Source organism: Lepisma saccharinum, chromosome 11, assembly GCF_977018435.1.
Source record: "Lepisma saccharinum chromosome 11, izLepSacc3.1, whole genome shotgun sequence".
NCBI classification, from domain to species: Eukaryota; Metazoa; Arthropoda; class Insecta; order Zygentoma; family Lepismatidae; genus Lepisma; species Lepisma saccharinum.
Window position 1 is genome coordinate 24,852,409 of NC_139239.1, and position 19,123 is coordinate 24,871,531.

General features: G+C 40.6%; 1 protein-coding gene across 3 annotated transcripts in view; it reads left to right on the plus strand.

Annotated features, from left to right (window-relative positions):
- Window positions 1-645: 645 nt before the first annotated feature.
- Window positions 646-19,123, plus strand: part of nolo (ADAMTS-like no long nerve cord) — a 752,674-nt gene continuing 734,196 nt past the window's right edge. For all 3 annotated transcript variants that reach the window (XM_083130826.1, XM_083130827.1, XM_083130828.1), the window contains exon 1: window positions 646-825. The gene's annotated coding sequence lies outside the window, so the exon portion shown is untranslated. The remainder of the gene's footprint in view (window positions 826-19,123) is intronic.

Consider the following 19,123-nt stretch of genomic DNA (forward strand, 5'->3'; position numbering starts at 1 on the left):
CATATTTTATTTGGCATATTTTGGTGATTTTTAGGTCATGAAAATCGTAGCCCTAATCATCACTCACTCTTATCTTCGGGATTAGCCAAAAGTAGCAGAAAAGCGAAGTAAAATATGCCAAATCAATGAACTGAACGTAGGACTCCTGACAAAACATTACGCGGACACCACATCACTGACCCACCCTCTTCATCCACCACGGCTTAGAAACTTTTCTGCAGAAGCACGTGGCCAATAAATTCAATATATTAAATACCGGTAGCGTTGGTCTGCAGGTACGTAAGATTCTCAAAAATTGAGCAATCGCTACGCCAAATCTGTGTAAAGATTCTTCAGTTTCGAACGATACGGAAGGCATATCCACTTTTTCTCGTTCTCTTTACGAAAAGAAAAAAAAGCGTGAACATGCGCTGAAATATTGCTTACCTCTACGCAAGATGTTCTCATGCAAGCTTTACTAGTTACTTTACGCGCGCGCGAGAGGAAAAAAAATCTCACGTCAAAATCTTCGGACCGTCCGCTGATAGAAGACGCAGACTCGCATCGGGTGCGGTAGATGTCTCTGGCGCAGTGTTGCGAGCCCGGTCGGCGAGCCTCCCCCAGATCGATGCACGGCGGAGTTGACGCAGTGTGGATTGGAACCGAGCCACTAGTCGTGGCGCTACGAAATCGTGGAGTCCGGAAAAGTTTGCTCCCAACTTCGTGTGGCCGTTTGTTTCGCTCCGTGGAGTCGAAGTTTTGTACATCGTGATCGCAGAGGGGGGAAGTACTCTGTAACGTGCTACACGTGTAGTTTTCCAGAATGCAGCTGATCACGTCACGAAGGTAAGTCAACTTTTTTTTTTACTTTTCGTCTAAATAAAAAGAAAGAAGTTTCAATTCGATCGCAGGTGTCATCGCGCGCGCCATGCTAAAAAAAAAATTCTGCACAACTCCGCACGCACCACAATTGACGCGGTGTGTTGCGAATGCGATAGCAATTGTTGACAGTCGCACTGATACGGAAAACAACTATGTATAATAGAATAAAGTGAACGCGTTTGCACGTGCGAAAAGACTACTCGAACGTGAGCATGTAGAATTGGGCGATGCAGTGTTTCCGAAAAGAGGGATACACGTGTACATCTGTCAAATTCATCTTGATAACGCTGTCTAACGTTAATCAAGAGGTTCAGGGTTCGATTTCAAACGGAAGCATATTTAATTGGTTCGATTCTCACTTTAAACTGTAGATCCAGTCCAGATTAAAATATTTCTTTCTAAAAATGAACTTTTACCATTGTTTTTGTCAATTCGTGGAGTCTAAGGCGATTCGAAAGTTTGGCGAAGTTCTTTTCTATTTGTTACTTTATTTCTTTTTATATATATATTTTTTACAGTTCGTTCATGCTAATCTGGACTTCATGTACAGTTCTTCGTAATGGACTAGCTGAGCTACTTAAGTGTTTCCACGAAAATCCAATTCGAAACCCTTTGATTACGACGAAAATGTTGGACAACGGAGACAGAGTCCCTTAACGCCTCTTTAACACAAATAATTTTCTCAGGAATTACTTTCGTCGATTCATTATATTAATGTTCTAATCTCTATCGTTTTGTTCCACTTTTGTGAAAATCTATGTCCTCTGTTTAATTTATGATTTGCTTTAAATGATTTCCTTATCGCCATTCTTTTCATCGTCGTGTATAACCTAGCGACATAAATATGCGACTTACACGCGGTTTGTACTGACTAATTTCCAAATATTGTGAATCGAACCCGATTTCCCGTGTACAAGTAATTCTTTCTTGTAGATTTTTCTTTCTATTTTTTATTTAACTTCATACCAACTTTGACACTTCTGAATTTTTCAACAAAATATTTTGTTCCGTTTCACTTATTATTACATGTTTACGATGGTGTGTATGAGCTTTCCCTCATTCCACACAGGCAGAGACATGTGGCTAGATCTGAATAACAATCATGTAACATTAAAGGAAAGATTAGGAAGAAGTTGCGACATTTTGACGCCGATTTAATACAACACACCATTTAAAAACAAAGCCGCCGTGAAATGCTCAGGACAAAAAAAAAACCTCACGAAATAAATAAGTTTACATTGTCACCACCAACATCCGATGTCGGCCTTATGTGAGAAAGGTTGTCACGCCGAAATTGTTGACACTAGGAAGTACACGCGTGAAGCCGCTGTTTGGATGGAGTCTTATCACACGACCGATAAGACATTGTAAGGACATAGTGCGTTATTGTGGAGCGAGGTTGTGATTGTTATGAGCCATGACAGGGAGTGGGAAAGTATGCGCTCTTGTTTTCGTTGGACGGGTATTTCGGTCCCATTAGCTTTGCTGCCTTGGGACCTTTTCAGTCTTTTTTCTTATATAACTTATGCAAGCCTGTATTTAAAAAGAGTCTTCCTGTGATACTATTTAATCAACATTTGCATATTATAATAAATAATTATCAAGTGTGTTAATTCGTCAGATTTCCTCCTTTGATTCCCGTGTTTTGTGAGAACGTCTTCTGAATTCGGCAATTTTTAAATCAAATTGATAGCCACACCATCTTTCGGACAACACTGAAATAAACAGATATAATCACCTTTGTAGCAACGGAGTTCTAGGACCATTCCGGAATAGGCTTCCTAAATGTCTGGGAATCTAAAATCTTTCTGAAATACATAACTTAATTCCCATAAAATTATTAATATTACGGTTACAATATATAAATGTATATAGCCTACATGGTGCATTTATGTCAAGGTACATAATTTCACAAATTTTGTTTTGTATTTGGTTTGACGAAAAGAATGTACGAATATTAATTATGTTGATAACTTTTGATCTCGACACTGAAGTTGCTTATACCGGGTTCGAATTCCAGCTTGTGTTCCTTACTTAGTCGCAATTATTAGCCTAAAAATTATAAAAAACGACGTAATAAAAGTTTAAATACTTTGATAAACCCAGGAAAATATATGTCCATGATGCAACGATGAGTCACTTGAGAAAATGTAGTGCCTCCCCGATGACGTAGTGGTATCGTCGGCGCCTTGTAATCAAGGAGTCCCGGGGTCGATACCCGGTGGAGAGACAGTGGTTCGCATCGCGCTTAAAACTGTAGATCCAGTCCCAATTAGCCTATTTGTGCATAAAACTTGACTTAAAACAAAAATTCAATCAATCAATCATGAGAAAATGTAGAAAATGTCATAGCATTCCCTATACACTATTTTCTCTAAATATCCTTAATATTACGGTTAAATAGAAGGGTAGTTGTATATTATTAACAAACATGTGTAATTATTACAGCAAATTTTTTTTACACGTATCTTTAACATATAAGTAAAATTACGGAATATTTTGATATTACGGTACAGTTGATAGGGTCCTCTCTGAAGGGGTCCCAAGTTTGATGCCCGATGGAAGCATACTGCACAGACTGGATTTCGCTTTAAACTTTAGGTTCAATGCTGATTAGTTTATCTGAGCATGGAGCGAACATAGAACAAATATTGAAGTTTTTGTGACCGAGGGTCTGACGGTATGTCTCCGACTGGTGTACTTGCCGTGCAGGATTTCTAAGTAGTCATATATTCCAAGTTATAGACACACACGCTAGATTGCTGTAGTGAGAAGTTTTCGTTTGAGCGCCAAATTGTTAGCAGATACGACGCTAGATAGCGTACGGAATTGAGAGCTTCTTCCCTTGAGCGAGTAATGCCCGAACAAGCAAAACAAGCGGGATTCGTTCGAAGCACAGTAGCAGTGTGCGAATTAACGGTGGGATGCCGGGGATCCCCCCCCCCCCACAAAACATTTTATTTTATCCCTGCCAGGGATGTTTTTTATCCTCCTAAAAGAAAATGGAATTGTAATTATACAGTAGACCATTTCTTAACAAACGCAATTGAAAAACCTTTCGTGTCCAGCACATCTCGCTACGACTCCAGTGGTCCTGCGTTCGAATCTCATCCTGGACATGGGTGTTCTTTGTGAGTGCGCCTTCATCAATTTCATCATATCATTACTCATCCCAATCTTCACGATTAGCCAAATGGCAGAAAAGCGAAGTGAAATAAACTGTCAATTTCAGGACGGAAAGAATTCTCCATTTTCCGTTCGGGTCGGAAAGTTTTCGGGACGGGAAATTTCCAAAATCTTAAATTGTGTACACTATATCCTCTTAAAGTGATTGTTTTTGCACTTCTGAAATAAAATTTAAAAAATCGGACACTTGTAGACTGCAGAAAATATAAAGAAATAACCTGGCCTAAATGAGAACCTCTGGAATTTCTAGACTTTTTTGGGATTACGAAAAGTCTGTATCTGACCTTGATAATTCACACCCCGTCATTTTGAATTATTATTTTTTCTTACAGTGCCCTTAGGCATTTAAAATCATGAATCAAAGGTACCTTGATGGACAGTAGATTAAGTGGTCTATGATTTATACCTGTGCATTGTGAAAGGTGCAAAAAGACAAAGAACTGTTCATCAACAAAGTGATAGATGTTTATGGAAAAGAAGCAAGGTGAATCCAATTTGTATCAAAATGGTAGACACTCTAGTCTGAACTTGTGTACAACGCCAAAGTATTTTCAATTTGAATTTTATCATTTGTAAAGTATAGTAATAATAATAACAACAATAAAAGTTTCTGTGACTGAAGGGCAAGATATGAAATCTTACTATGCCCCCGAGAAAAAATTCAGTGGCCGGTTTTGGAGTTGGCATCCCCCCTCCCCCAAAGCAAAAAGTTTAATTCGCACAGTGCCCAGTAGTACACATATAATCGTATTTTATCTGTGCTAATGTGTCCTCAAATATGGATCCTGAAGTGATAGGCGCAGTGAAATTGAATCTTAAGTTACCGTAGCCATCATCTCCATGTTAAAATGTAGTTTAGTCTTACCAATACACAGTGATATATGAAAATATGATTGTGGGCTGAAACTACCAAGGCAGATATTTTACATACGATTAAAATGATATTCCATTATATACGCTCGGGGGTGAGAAACTCGAAAGAGTAGGAGGGAGCTAAAGTGGTCCCATGCAGTACTTTAACACACACACTTCCTAGTACAGTGGGATCCATGAGTATTACCCTGCAAATTGTCCATGACAATCTCCATTAATTTTTCTCTTACACCCTATGTGTTTTTAAGTGATGGATTCTTATGTATGCCGATGCAGAAGTTGTCAACAGTTTGTTTTGAGTATTCTTTTAATTCTTGAAGCTCTTAATGGGTTAAATAAAGTGCACGAACATGGTGATGGACAATTTGCACGATAATACTCATGGATCCCACTGTACTATCCAGTCTTGGCAAGACTATTAAAAAAAAGCAGAAACGAGACAAAATTTCCATCGATGCTACTCTGCATATTTTCAAAGGAATGACGTGATCTTTCGGATTACACACAGTTAGGAAGCATATTTGTGCTTTGCACATGATTGGAACTCAAATTTGCTGGCCATATTATATTTTATTTGGACCGCCGTGTTTCTACCCACGAGGCAATAATGGCAAAAACTGTTTTTTTCAGAGAAATCTGAATTTTTTGGTGTCTTTGGTTCCCGGGCTCGATTCCAAGTGGTTCGAATCAACTGTAGGTTCGGGTACTACCCTAGTATACATTGAACCTAAAACAAACTTTGACATTATTTTTCCCCTTCTCAGTGACCGTGCGTGTAGAGTGCCTCAACTCTCAATCTAGCCACTAACGTTTCAAAGTTCGAGTCCTGACGTAGGCCGGGATATTTCTGAGTGTATCTTCATCAATTTAAGCGAAAGATCATTCATCTCCATCATCGCGATTATCGTTAAGGAGATAGAAAAGCGACGTAAAACTAGAAAATACATAATTGTTATTTGTTTCCTTATAGTCTGTGCAAAATGATCTTCTCCACAATCCCTTACTGACGATAAGCTCCCGAGTAATATAATCGTGTTATTTTATATTTTATTACTCCTTGCATCTGTCAGCACACAGACCTCAGATATTACTAATGAATAAAATGTGATCGTCAAACTGTGTGAACCAGTAGACTTGTAAGTACTTTTTACCACGAGCCATTCAATGTCCCCAGATAAATGAATGTTTGTTTTTGTCCGCTTATGAAAGTGTTAATAGCTAAAGGGTTGACCTATGCAAACATTTTAAAGAAGTATGTACAAGATAATCTTTACTCCACATAAGTATTCACTGTATCAGAGTGGTTAGTGAATCATGCCTTGACGCCACGGGACTTAGGTTCGAATGTCAATAAGGTATGGATGTACGTTTATCCCAATTATCTACTTAATTAGTTCCTTCATCCTTATTGTCGTAATTAACCAAAAGGAATCAAAGAAAGGTGGCATAAAATAACAAAGGTTTATATTGAGGCTACTTATTAAAAAAAATACATTTTGAAAGTGCATTCGGAAGGGAACAAATTTAGTCTTTACTTCCAGTTGCTTTACCTGTTCGTATGTGTCACATTTCTCAGGTTCGAATCCTGACCACTGTCTGTTCTTGTTCTTCGTCTCATCCTTGTTCGTTCATAAGTCATCCTCATCGACGCGATTAAAGCGTAGAAGTAGAAAAGAAATAAGCAAGACAATTGCAAATACTCGGTGAATGGAAGATTTAGAGCCGGTGGGACATTTTCTTTGTTTGATTGTATTATGTTATTTGAGTTTGTCTTAATCTCACTTCAGGCACAGATAGACCACCAGGTGTCGAACCCGAGACCTCTTGTTTAAAAGGCGACGACGTTACCACTGCGCTATCGGGGAGGCCGATTGTATTCAGTTACTTAACATTCCCTTTCTTCTATTTTAAGCTACTTGTGGTAATAAGGATATTATTGGATCAAGTAAGTGGAAGAACAAACACAATGAAAGACCCGTGTCGGGACTCCAACCCACAATTTCGGGGTGCACGTCCGGAGTCGAGCAGGTTAAAAGTATCATTTGAAATAAATCCGAAGTTTAAACTTAATTTTCTTTCTCTCAGAACATTAAATTCGTTTCTTAAGATTTTATGCTTGTAAATTTTCTATTAGAACTAATTTCGAGCAGCTATATTAAAATTTGTTTAACCAATATTCATTAGATTTGTTGTGGATGACTACTGACCCTTAGAATCTGCAACTAGACCTTACAGTAGCCTACGGACCAGTATTGTTGTTTCATTCTGATCGATGGAGGGTTAAATGCCTTAGAAACACAGCAGGTTTTCGTATTTACCGCTAAATCCACCACCATATCTGTACCTCGAGCCTTTAAGAAGTGGCGCTAGTGTCGAATGTTAAGCCACGGGGAAACCTGTAGTTCGCACATTTTCCTATGGTACAGATATCTTGGTGTTAGTATACAGGTGAGAGATTATTCTATTACATTTTTAGATGCCTTGATGGGTGCAATATTTTGGCGATGTCACTGTCATAAACAGTGCACTTTTGTCGAACCGCACCGCTGAGAAGGAAATTTCCATTATCTACTTCTTCAAATGGTTTGGTACCCACTGTAGTGTGCCACGCTGAAACACGCGAAAGCGGCGTCTGGAATTTTCCTGCCAAACGCCCGGAATTTCTAGAATTTTTTTTCTCCCGTTTGCGCCGGTGTAACAGGACATCCTTATCCCCGGACGTTCTTACCTCCTCGGTAAAAATATCCTAGGACAGATATACCCCCCAATAAAACAATAATTTTTATGATCTCAAGTATTGAATGAGGGTAAAAATGTCCTAGGACAAGTTTACCCCTACCCAAAAAATCGTTATTACGTAGTTTTGTGGCGAAAGGGGGTACAAATGTCCTAGGACAAATTTACCTCCTACCCATCCATATTACGCGGTTTTGTGGTGAAAGGAGGTAAAAATATCCTAGAACTGGTTTATCCCCTTCCCAAAACATTAAGATTACGTGGTGGTGTGGTGCAAAGGGGTAAAAATGTCTTTGGACAAGTTTACCCCCTACCCGAAATATCGTTGTACTTGGATTTGTTGTGAAAGGGGTAAAAATATACTATGACAAGTTTACCCCTACCAAAAACATCGTTATTACGTGGTTTTGTGGTGAAAGGGGGTTAAAATTATCCTAGAACAGGTTTACCCCCTTCCGAATTCCGGTAGTCGCGTGTGGTTCGGGGATAACTTGTAAACAACAGACAAATACTATATTTCCAAAACGACAACCGTTCGACGCGACATTCGCGACAGACGCATAGAATGTCCCACACTGCGTTTCTTAACTATGATCCCCTTCTTTCTGTAGAGTTTTGATGCTACGTAAAATGCAGTCCAGGGTGGACTGTGTACTGTACTGTATTTTGCAGACTGACGAGGCTCTGGTGCCTGGACCTGCAGCCAGGTTATCCTCTGAATGATTTGTCTTCCACATGTGGTGATGGTTGTCCCTTCATCCATGTAATCGTGTCACAATTCATCATCTTCACGATTAGCCAAAAGTGGTAGAAATGTGAAGTAAAATCAATCCATCAATCCAACCCTTTGAACTTCCAACTCTCTTGGAACTTATGGACAAGCTATGACAGGTAAGATGGTTGTGCCAGTGAAATAATCAATGTGATCCTCTGGAATCGAAAGCTTTACTCTCGGGAAGGTATTTATAAAGATTGAGATCCAATTTGACTGTTTTATCATGTCAATTCTTCCGAAAGCAATCTCGCATTCTGTCCACACTGACCAGCTTCCAAATCCGCCACTATAATGAAGCATAGAGGGCGTTCCCTTACCGAATTGTTTCGTTTCCATCAATTTCGCCAGCAGAACACGTAGTTCTGCCAGATATAGCTTAAGGAATTCCTGATTTATATTATTATTCGTCCAGCAACGTTGCCGGAGACCCGTTGTACTCGCATTACGCGGAAAACCTGTTTGAGAACTTCGTGACGTCATTCAGTCTAAATACAGACCTTCCCCAACGTTTTATGTATGACTAACGACTGTTTCTTTTCTTATTTTGTTATACTTTTATCTTCTCATGTTTGTGTCGGTAGCATTATCGTACTAACGGAAACGACGATGATAAGTGAATGTCTGAAGATAACCGTAACGTAAATTTGTGTTCTTTTGTTCGGAACTTCGCAAGGTAAAGCCGCCTATGGATGTAAATTACGGTCATTATACTATAAACATATTTTTTCACTGTCCTGTGCATTGACATGAAGGATAGCATGGGAATTGGGGCAATACTCCACACATGCAGGATCTGAGGAGACGTGATCAGCCCCACGCTCTAGCCGCCTTTACCCCACTCTATTGCCCTCAAGGTACCCATTTACTCGAAGCTAGGTGAACTCCAGAGCCGCTTGCAAAATTAGCACTGAAATCATCCGCATCGGAAATCGAACTAGAGTCTGCCGCGGTTAGACGTCACACTGACTGTACCACGGCTCTTGTACTGTAAACGTATAGGTAACACTACTATACCGGAGACGGATTTCTTCAAATTTACAGGAGAAAGTATTACGCAAATCATTTTCTGTAGCGTTGTTGATGTTCGGGAATGTAGTTTGATCCATTTTAATGCGAATGCATGTCGTTTTCTACGAAAATCTCTTTCCGACGCGCTATTTCTGCTGCCGCCACTTGCTTTCTGCACGTCATCGAAAAAAAACCGATGTTGTCCGTATATGCTAAATTGAACGAAAGGAGTGCTAATGGAACCTAACCTAACAGGCCTAACCTAACCTAGTAGGCATACCTCGTCCCCGTGATGGTTCGTGGGGCTAACGTCAATGGTTTTTGGGGCTATCCGTGGATGGTTTGTGGGGCTAACGTCAATGGTTTTTGGGGCTAACGTCAATGGTTTTTGGGGCTAACGTCAATGGTTTTTGGGGCTAACGTCAATGGTTTAATAATTACTCTTTATGTCAAAAATTCAACTTTTTTTTGGTCAAAAAATCTCGTGAAATGTTTTTAATTTTTTTTTTAAATTTAGGTATTTTTCGTTAGAAATTCATTATTTCACCTAAAGAAATGTTCCGCAATGCAGAATAGTACGTTAGCAATGTTAAAAATTGCGAAATAAATCATTGATAGGTGTCTCCGGTATACTAAAGTACTACCAACGTATATTCTTCTAAACTCATCTAGATACCTGGTACAAATATTGAGATTATAGATACACGGGTTAAAGCTAAGAAATCGGTAGATGAATGTTTACAGGAAGTCCATTCACTGCTTTCAGTTACTAACGCTTTGAGTTTATGTACTGTTTCAAGCACAGAGCACTTGCGAATTCAACTAATTGTTCTCCTTGGACTTTGTAAGGAAAAGGCCAACGTCCTTTCCAGTGTATGTTTTTGTTACTTTACGTCGCATTTCTGTCCCTTTCTACTAATCGCGACGACGTGGATGAGTGATGAATAGATGAAATTGTTTCAGGTGTACACCAGTGTTGCCAAATGAAGGGAAATTTCCCTTTATGAAGGGAAATTCGAACCAAACTTTAAACGAAATGGGATGAAAAATACCGAAATTCCATGCAAATTTTAAGACACCAAACTCAAAATAGTACAGATTATATACTATTTATTACTATTATTTTTAAAGATTTCTAGTCAAGGGAAAAACAGAGCAAAAAGGGAAATTGTGACCCTTGGAAAGGGAAATTATGTCCTCAGATTGTGGCAACACTGGTGTACACACTAAGAACATGGGGTGTAAAGCATCCTTCCGAAGGCACTCAACGATCAAACTCTCTTCCACAAGTAGTAAACCTGGATTTCACTGTTGCAGATTGGGTTGTCTTGTCTTAAAGCCAGTAGAACCCTCTGTGATGCTTGTGTTGTATCCTGTCCTTGTTTTTTCCGATTGTCCATTCATCAATTTCTTCCTCGTGATTAGCCAAAAGTTGCAGAAAAGCGTAGTGTAGTGAATTAATTCAATCAAACTAACTAAGAGCACTCATGTAGGGACTCGAACCCGGGAACTACGGTGGCGAGATCTAGTGTCGAACACTTTACGCGCTCTAGCCATCACTAGCCTCTTCGTTCATTATACAATATGCACGACCGGACTTTGACAAAAAATATTAATTCATATTCCGTAATATATTTTCTTCATAGAAACACAGTGGGTCAAAATCCACCCAAAGACTACAATTTGCAAACCTGTTTTCTAATAATGAAGTGATTTAATTTTTTGTTTTGATACATCCCACTACACTCCCGAAGTTATTAATCATTTTTTTTAAAAGGCAAGTCTTGTTTTATATTCACAGTAAACATTCAATGTGCTGTTTCATAATGATAAATGGACTCTCATGTTAAAATTTCTTGGCACGGTTTTCCTTTTCTCCTCTTTTTGCCTTTTTTTTCCCTCTCTGTCGTCGTGCTCTTTTTTTTCTTTGCTTGGTAGGATCGCATGCTACGGGTTGCTTCACAACTTAGATCACGCAAGATTATATCCATGAAAGAATGTGCCTCAAATCCAGGACAACAATAGACGTGGGGGGGGGATATATGGAAACAATGGTTACCTGATTTAAACTAAACCGTATTGGCGATAAGGTTTTGAACCATTTCGTGAAGGCAGTTGTGCGAAAAGTTAGAAAACCGCCCTCCTTTGCCCCGTACGAGGATTTCTGTTTCTTCATCATGACAATGCGCTAGCTCACAGCCGCGTGCCGCATTCCCCTTTTCTGGACCATTTGCCCCCCTCGTTCCTTGCCGTGTTCTTAACTCCCCCTCGTTCTTACTCGCAGCTCCCCTCCGCTCCCCAACCCTCTTCCACCTGCAGCCCTGTCTCGTTATGTCGTACAGGCGGGTATGTTTCGTGCGAAACGCTACTTGACGTGTAACAATTGCATAACTGCGCAAGTAAAATCGTCACGCCACTTGTCTTGAAGCGAAGCACTGTCGCAGAGGACGTTTAGGGAGTATTTGAGGGAGGGGGAAACTTTAAGTTGACTACAAAATGTTTACGATGAAAGCAAATCGATAACTGAGCGAGCCAGTGCTGGGGTTAGCATTATGTACACACACACATACGTATGTACATATACTGTAAATCACCCATGGAGACAAATGTTATACACCAGGCTTGAGCAATTTGCTTGCATTTGTTGAGTACAGCAAGCGTGCGGTGCGAGCATCCCGCCTGTACAGTCCACTTCAAGGCCAATAGGAACAGAGGAGTGGGGGAGCATTCAGGTGTAAAACATACTGTGGGGAATGGTTCTCTCATTTTCTTGTGCTACGATTAAAATTCCACTATACTGTTTCGAACCAGATGAGGGGTTTCCCCACTGTACGAACGCGACCGACGAAGCCTCTCACGCTGCCTGCTTTACGCCCCTTTTACAACGCTACAGTACAGATGCTCGCTCTGCAGTCTACACGTTCATACGAGAGCACTCTTCATCATATACGACGGGTTGATCAGGCCTGCTACGCACCTCACAATAGGACCAACCTTCTTCATCATACTACTATCCCCTATACATGCGAGTTGTAGACACCCCTTCTCTACATTAATTCGGTATTGATTATGAAATGGTACCTAGACGAGACTTGTCTGAGGCTAGGTCTCATCTCGAGATCTGAATATGGGTGTAACTGTGACCCTTTCTCAATGTCAGCCTCACTTCCACGTAAACCCTGTACCAGCTAACTGTAGACCAGGCGAACGAGAACAAGTCTCTACGCAAGTAGTGACGCGAGACGGCTCCGCCAATGAACAATGAGAGAAACGGGATTGCGTAATGTGCGACTGGAGTTACCCGATTCTTCGCTCTGGAAGCGTTGCAAACTTTTGAAAGCGACAATACAGATCGCAGATGGTAAACGGACCGTATTTTTGTCTCCAAGTTCGTACGCTTGATTTAAGAATTTCTTAGGGAAATGTTAGGGATAAAACAGCAGGTGCAAATTTTAAAAAGTGTACATTTAGTGTACGGACTAAGGTCTGGACCGTACGTCCGTACATGCCATGACATTTCCGCACATGTACCGTCAGGACCGTACAGTTGATATGCGCTTTCATTACTCGATTTCCTTCCTCCTCCTCTGCTGCTATGCGCGGTCCAGCTCCACAGTTAGCTGGGACAGGAGTAAGTATCTCTGGACTGCGTTTTTCAGACTAACGAGGTTCTGGCGTCTGGACTCTCAACCAAATTAATTCGCTGTGGAACTTGTATGGTATTTTGTTTACGTGCTTGTGATTGTCCCTTCATCTACGAGGGCAGATCGGAAAGTAACGCAAAATATTTTTTTGCGCAAAAAGTTTAATATGTAACAAAAACCAAACAAATCACAAATGAACTGACATCTTTGACCTACTTTTCTACATAGTCGCCAAGTTTCTCAACACATTTCTCCCATCGTGGTACCAGTTTCAATATGCCCTGTTCGTAGAAGTCCGTTTGGTTGGAGTATAGCCATCTGCGGACTGCTGATTTCACTTCCGCATCTGTCGCAAAGCGTTGGCCGGCCAGGAATTTCTTCATGGCACCAAACAGATGAAAGTCCGACGGTGCCAGGTCCGGACTGTATGTTGGATGCTGGAGCACCTCCCACCCAAATTCGGTGAGTTTCTGACGAACAGGAGCAGCAACATGGGGACGGGCATTGTCATGAAGAAGTTTGACACCATCAGCATGAATGTTGCGGCGTTTGTCACGAAGGGCACGACGCAACTTAACCAAAGTTTTAATGTAGGCTGCAACATTCACAGTGGCCCGTGTTCAGCAAAGTCTACCAATAACACACCAAACATGTCCCAGAACACTGTCACAAGCAATTTCCTAGCAGATTGAGTCACTTTGATTTTTTTTCGTACTGGGGAACCAGCATGTTTCCACTCCATAGAGGCCTGCTTGGTTTCGGGCGCGTAGTGGTACGCCCACGACTCATCACCAGTGACGATTCCTTTCAGAAAGTCATGCCCTTCTGCGACGTAACGCGTTAAGTGATCCATGCTTGTCATCATTCGCTGGCCCTTGTGGTGGTCTGTCAGGTTCTTAGGAACCCAGCGAGCACTAACTTTACGGAATTTCAACGTGTCATGAACAATGTCGTACATCACACCATAGGAAATGTTGAACGTATGCGATAAGGTTCGCAGGTGCACACGCCGGTCGTTCACAATTGCTGCCTCAATGGCACGGATATTCTGCGGAGTTGAAGCTGTTACCGGCCGCCCGGAGAGTGGCGAATCACTAAGGTTCACACGGCCCTCTTGAAATAATGCACACCACCTGGAGACATTGCTGCGGTCCAGACAGTATCCCCATACACGCCACGCATGTCCCTGTGAATTTCACTCGGTTTATGCCCTTTGGCCCACAAAAATCGAACCACACTTCGCTGCTCTTCACACGTGGACGACAGTAACATGCGCGCCATGTTTGTTTCGTAGTTCAGGCTTCTCTCGCTAGAGCTGCACAGGAAAAAAAATACCCTCTGTGGTGCAAACTTCAAACTCTCTCGTCGTGCAATTTCAGCATTCCAGCTGCAATACCTGGGGAGAAAAAAAAATTGTGCGTTACTTTCCGATCTGCCCTCGTATTTTATCGTATCGCCAGTTATCCACATCTTCGCAATTAGCCAAAAGTGGCAGAAACCCCAAGTAAAATAAATAAATTGAGATGTGAATACATGTCTCAAGATGGGCCTTCCTGATGTGGTGGCGCCCTCTTGCTTTCTAAGCAAGGGTTCCCGGGTTCGATCTTCGATGGAAGCACTCTGGTTCGGACCCCACTTTAAACTGTAAGTCCAATGCCGATTAGTGTACCTGAGCATAAAACTTGACTTATTGCACACTTTGACTCTTTTGAGTCGAAGAGTCGAACAGTAAGTCATGATCATGTCCAGAATTTCTAGACGAGACCGAGGCTTGTCTCGCTAGCCTTCTTAGTCTTGATTGAAAGTTAATGTACGCTCTATGATTATGACTTTAGACACTTTTTTTCTTATTATTTTCTGTCCAGAGAAAAAGTTTTAGATCTCTTGGAATACCTTGTTTTCCCCCTTCTTGTATATTCCATCGTACTCTCATGTTCTTCCTTGAGTCACCCCTGGGACTTCCTCCTTCCGATCTTGCCTCGGGAAACTGATTAGGTTTCCTCTGCTCCCCCATTGCGGTTACATGGCCAAACCACTTCATTTGTCTGTAATTGATTTTCCATCGATGTTTGTTGCATCTCTTCGCTGAAGATTCTTGAAGACTGTGATTTGTTGTATGTACAGTCAACGGCAAAAAAATGGGACACCTAGATCCTGAAACACTAGCTTCGCTGCAAGGCGTTATGTGTGTTGCCTAACTTTACGGCGATGAGTGAATCTTGATAGCTAATTTTCATTGACAAGTTCTGCCACCGCCTTAATATTAGGCAACACACATAGCGCCTTTGAAGGAATCGAGTATTTCAGGATCTAGGCGTTTCATTCTTATTGCCGGTGACCGTACATGTACTTTGCACATTGCTTTAGATTATTCGTGACCGTGAGGATGAATTGAGAATTTATGAATTGGTTGATGAAACTAACACAAACGTGAATGCCGTATCAAGAATTGGAACCTAGGACTCCTGCCTTCGGAGCGTGCTACGCTAACCACTCTGCCACGGAGGCTGTATTTGTGTGACTTGTTAATAGCTCGTCATTCATTTGTTAATCGTCTTGGCAATGCTACCTTCACGGATAGCACATCCTGTTGCTTGATTCTGCATTTTCTTCTTATCACGATCTTCTTTACTTTCTCCACTGTCCTTCCTGTGTTTCAATCAATTCTCGCCGACCTCTGTGAACTAATAATGGTTAGTTACAAAACCAGGGCTCCAGGGCACGATTCCAGGCCTGGACAAGGATGTTCTTTGTGAGTGTCCCTTCATCAGTTTCATCATATCATCACTCATCCTGATCGCAGCCAAAAGTGACAGGAAAGCAACGAAAAATACCAAATTATATATCAATACAAAAATATAAGTTGCTTAAGAACATGTAAGGTAAATATGTTCGCACTTTCTTTTCCTGGTTCTTTATTGCATTTAAGTAAGATGTAGAAAATATTTTATGGAGTAGATTTCCTATATTTTCTGGGAAGAATATTTTCTCCCTCCGGAAAGGAATGTTTCAAGATTTCTAATAATGGACCAGGACTTCCAAAGATATGCGGGCATATTGACTCCTGTAGAATTTTTTAATAACCAAGCTGTTGTAATAGAGGGCTTTCTTCGAGGACTGGAGTAGAAGAATCATCTCCACATCACCCAGTTTCTTCCATTTTATTAAAACATTTCCTCCCGTACCTTCATAATTCTTATAGACATGTTTTGACAAGTTTGTTTTATTGTTTCCACCTATATTGAACACCCAAGGCAAGAATGCAACTAAAATGTAGTTACGTGTGTAGAATTTATCTTCATCAACGGACTCTGAAGTTTTTGCATATGGATAGCCCTGCCAAGTTTATCAGAAATATCTTAGGTCGACGACAGTGGCGGCGATTGGATTCCAAAACCGGAGGGGGAGGAGGCAAAGTGCCAAAACTGGGGGGGGGGGGGCAATGACAGTTTGTTTCCCTTTGTAGGTAAGGTTTAGCACAGTACGGTGGCGAAAAGTGTGGGGTGGGGGCAACTTCCCCCCTCGCCCCCCTTAATTGCCGCCACTGGTCGACGATGATAGACAGTTGTCCACAATATCTTTTACCACTTACTATAATTGTGCAGGAATGTTATCTAACGTCTTCCAAGTACAGAACCTTTTTCCGTACGGTCACATTGGACCAACGTGGATTGATTTTTAAAAAATCACTGATTTAAGCCACTTTAATGAAATAATTTATAGAATAATGTACATAAGGATTTTGTTAATCAGAATTACTTTTGGTGAAAGTACATTAATCTTGTAATCATTGAGTGGTGTTTATTAGGCTTTAAGAAAGGAAACATAATATATGTACTTGTGGAGTGAAGCTCACACGAAAGTAAATGTAATATGTAAAATGTAAACACACTCAAATTTCTCTTAATTTAAAATGCAATAATTTTTATAGACAAAAATAGAAAACATTTTTTTTTGTGTAGACTAATATACAAAATACTAATTATGTTAAACTGTAAATAGTGTCATTATGGCAGATGATATTTTGCAAACTATAATTAAAAATCACCACAATTCAGCTACGAAGACTATAAAAAAATATTTTAAGTTACAATTATAGAGTTCATCCAGAATGTTGTATTTTCACTGGAAGAAAGGTTACTGAAATTGTTATAGTTTCATTAACACATTAAACAAACATTTTCATATTGAGTTCATATATACAGAATCAGAAACAGAAAAAATAATATTTACATGTAATTTTTATTTGCTTTAATCAAACTGTTAAAATATTTTACAGGGCCATTTAACAGACAAAGCCTTTCCATAAAAAGCAACATATATCTATGTGTTTGGTGTCAAAAAACATTCAAGCAATTTAAATGTTTTTTTTTTCAATAAAAAAATCGACTTAAAAAGACAAAATTGATTTAAATGAAAAGAATCATCAAAACTATTTTTTTAAAATAAAACTCATTATTTTTATCCACACTGCTTCGGTCGAACATTTACACTTTGTTCAGTTGTGCTAGACTTACGGACATTGTTGCGATGTGGTGGTCACATTGCAACAGGAAAATCGTCAAGTTTGCTTGTAGAGTTTGACGTTCAGAATGGCTGACGAAACAATGAAAACGTTTTGCTGAAAATGTTATTGGAGATGGTGAAATGAGTGTTGAACGAGATTTTGGAAGATTTTATTTTTGCGTATTACTAACAAGTGCTTTGCAATTCCTCTGTAATTTTAAGCTACACTTTACTGCCTCTCGATTGCGATAGCCTAATTCTTGATGGACGTGTCTCGCAATGGATTAGGTTCCTTACACTTGGGTCTTCGATGATTGAACGTTGTCCACAACCGATAAATTCGGAGCAAAAGACGTCCTGGTTTATTTAGGTGAATAGGCGCATACCCTCGAATGTATGCGGGTGGAGGCGGGCCTGCTTCGCCCCCCATCCTTTTAATATTCTGTCCGCAATTTAATCGTGTGCCAGCTATTAAACGTAGAGGAACATTGTCGACATTGCTAGCGCCCGCCATCGGTATCCCTTATTTAGCGTTCAACTTCGGATCTTTGTCCCAGTGCTTGCACCATCAACATGCAATGTAGATGTAACTTGGTAACTGACCGACGATATTCTTGACAATCATCATGCTCCTGTAAGGTTAGACATACAATATACACTCCTTTCCTGTAAACTCAATCTCTTATATTTCATTTTACAAAATGAACCTCTAGAATCGACAAATGGAACACTGTACGAGTGATGTATTCGCTGCTCTTAACGTACTTGATATGTGCGATTTTACACGAGGCCTCCCCGATGCCATGGTAACGCTGCCGCCTTGTAATCAAGAGGTTACGGTGGGGTTGCAGTGGTTCGGATCCCACGTCAAACTGTAGGCCCAGACCCGATTTGTCGATCTGAGTCCAAAGTGAACTTAAAACAAATTTGACGAACAAACTTGGCGCCAACAGCAAGCGGAATTAGCCTATATCGCGGCGAATTAGCCTATATCGCAAGTACATATGGGCGATGCAACACAAGTCCCACGGATAATTATGCTGGATACACAAGTCCCGTCGCCAGAACCTCGTTCACATTGTGACCGATTACTTTGGGTCACGTAAAATATCGCACACGTAGGACGAAAGGATGATTACGAGGAACAGGAATAGCGCGTAGGAAGATTGTTGGATTTCAGTGAGCGTGTTTTAGTGTCGCAATAGAAGCTGTAGCTAGGCGGGTAAGAGCTTGAATGCGATTGGATAACATTACATGGTGTAATTATACTAAGACGAATCACAGCCTTAGAGTTGCAATGGGGTGAGTGATGCAAAAAGTACGAGAACAGTGCAGTTGGGAACAGAAAAGGCTTAACATCAACTCTTTCGGTGAGCAAGTAATTCCTCGGTTGGCAGTAGTGCCTTCAGACGTCGCGTTGCGAGTTCACCGCGATTGACCAAACTTTATCCGGGCGTCGAGAAAATACTTTTAAACGCATTAGACGGTAGTTTAAATCGTTATTAAAGTTAAGCTTGTTAAGAGTTGTTATTGA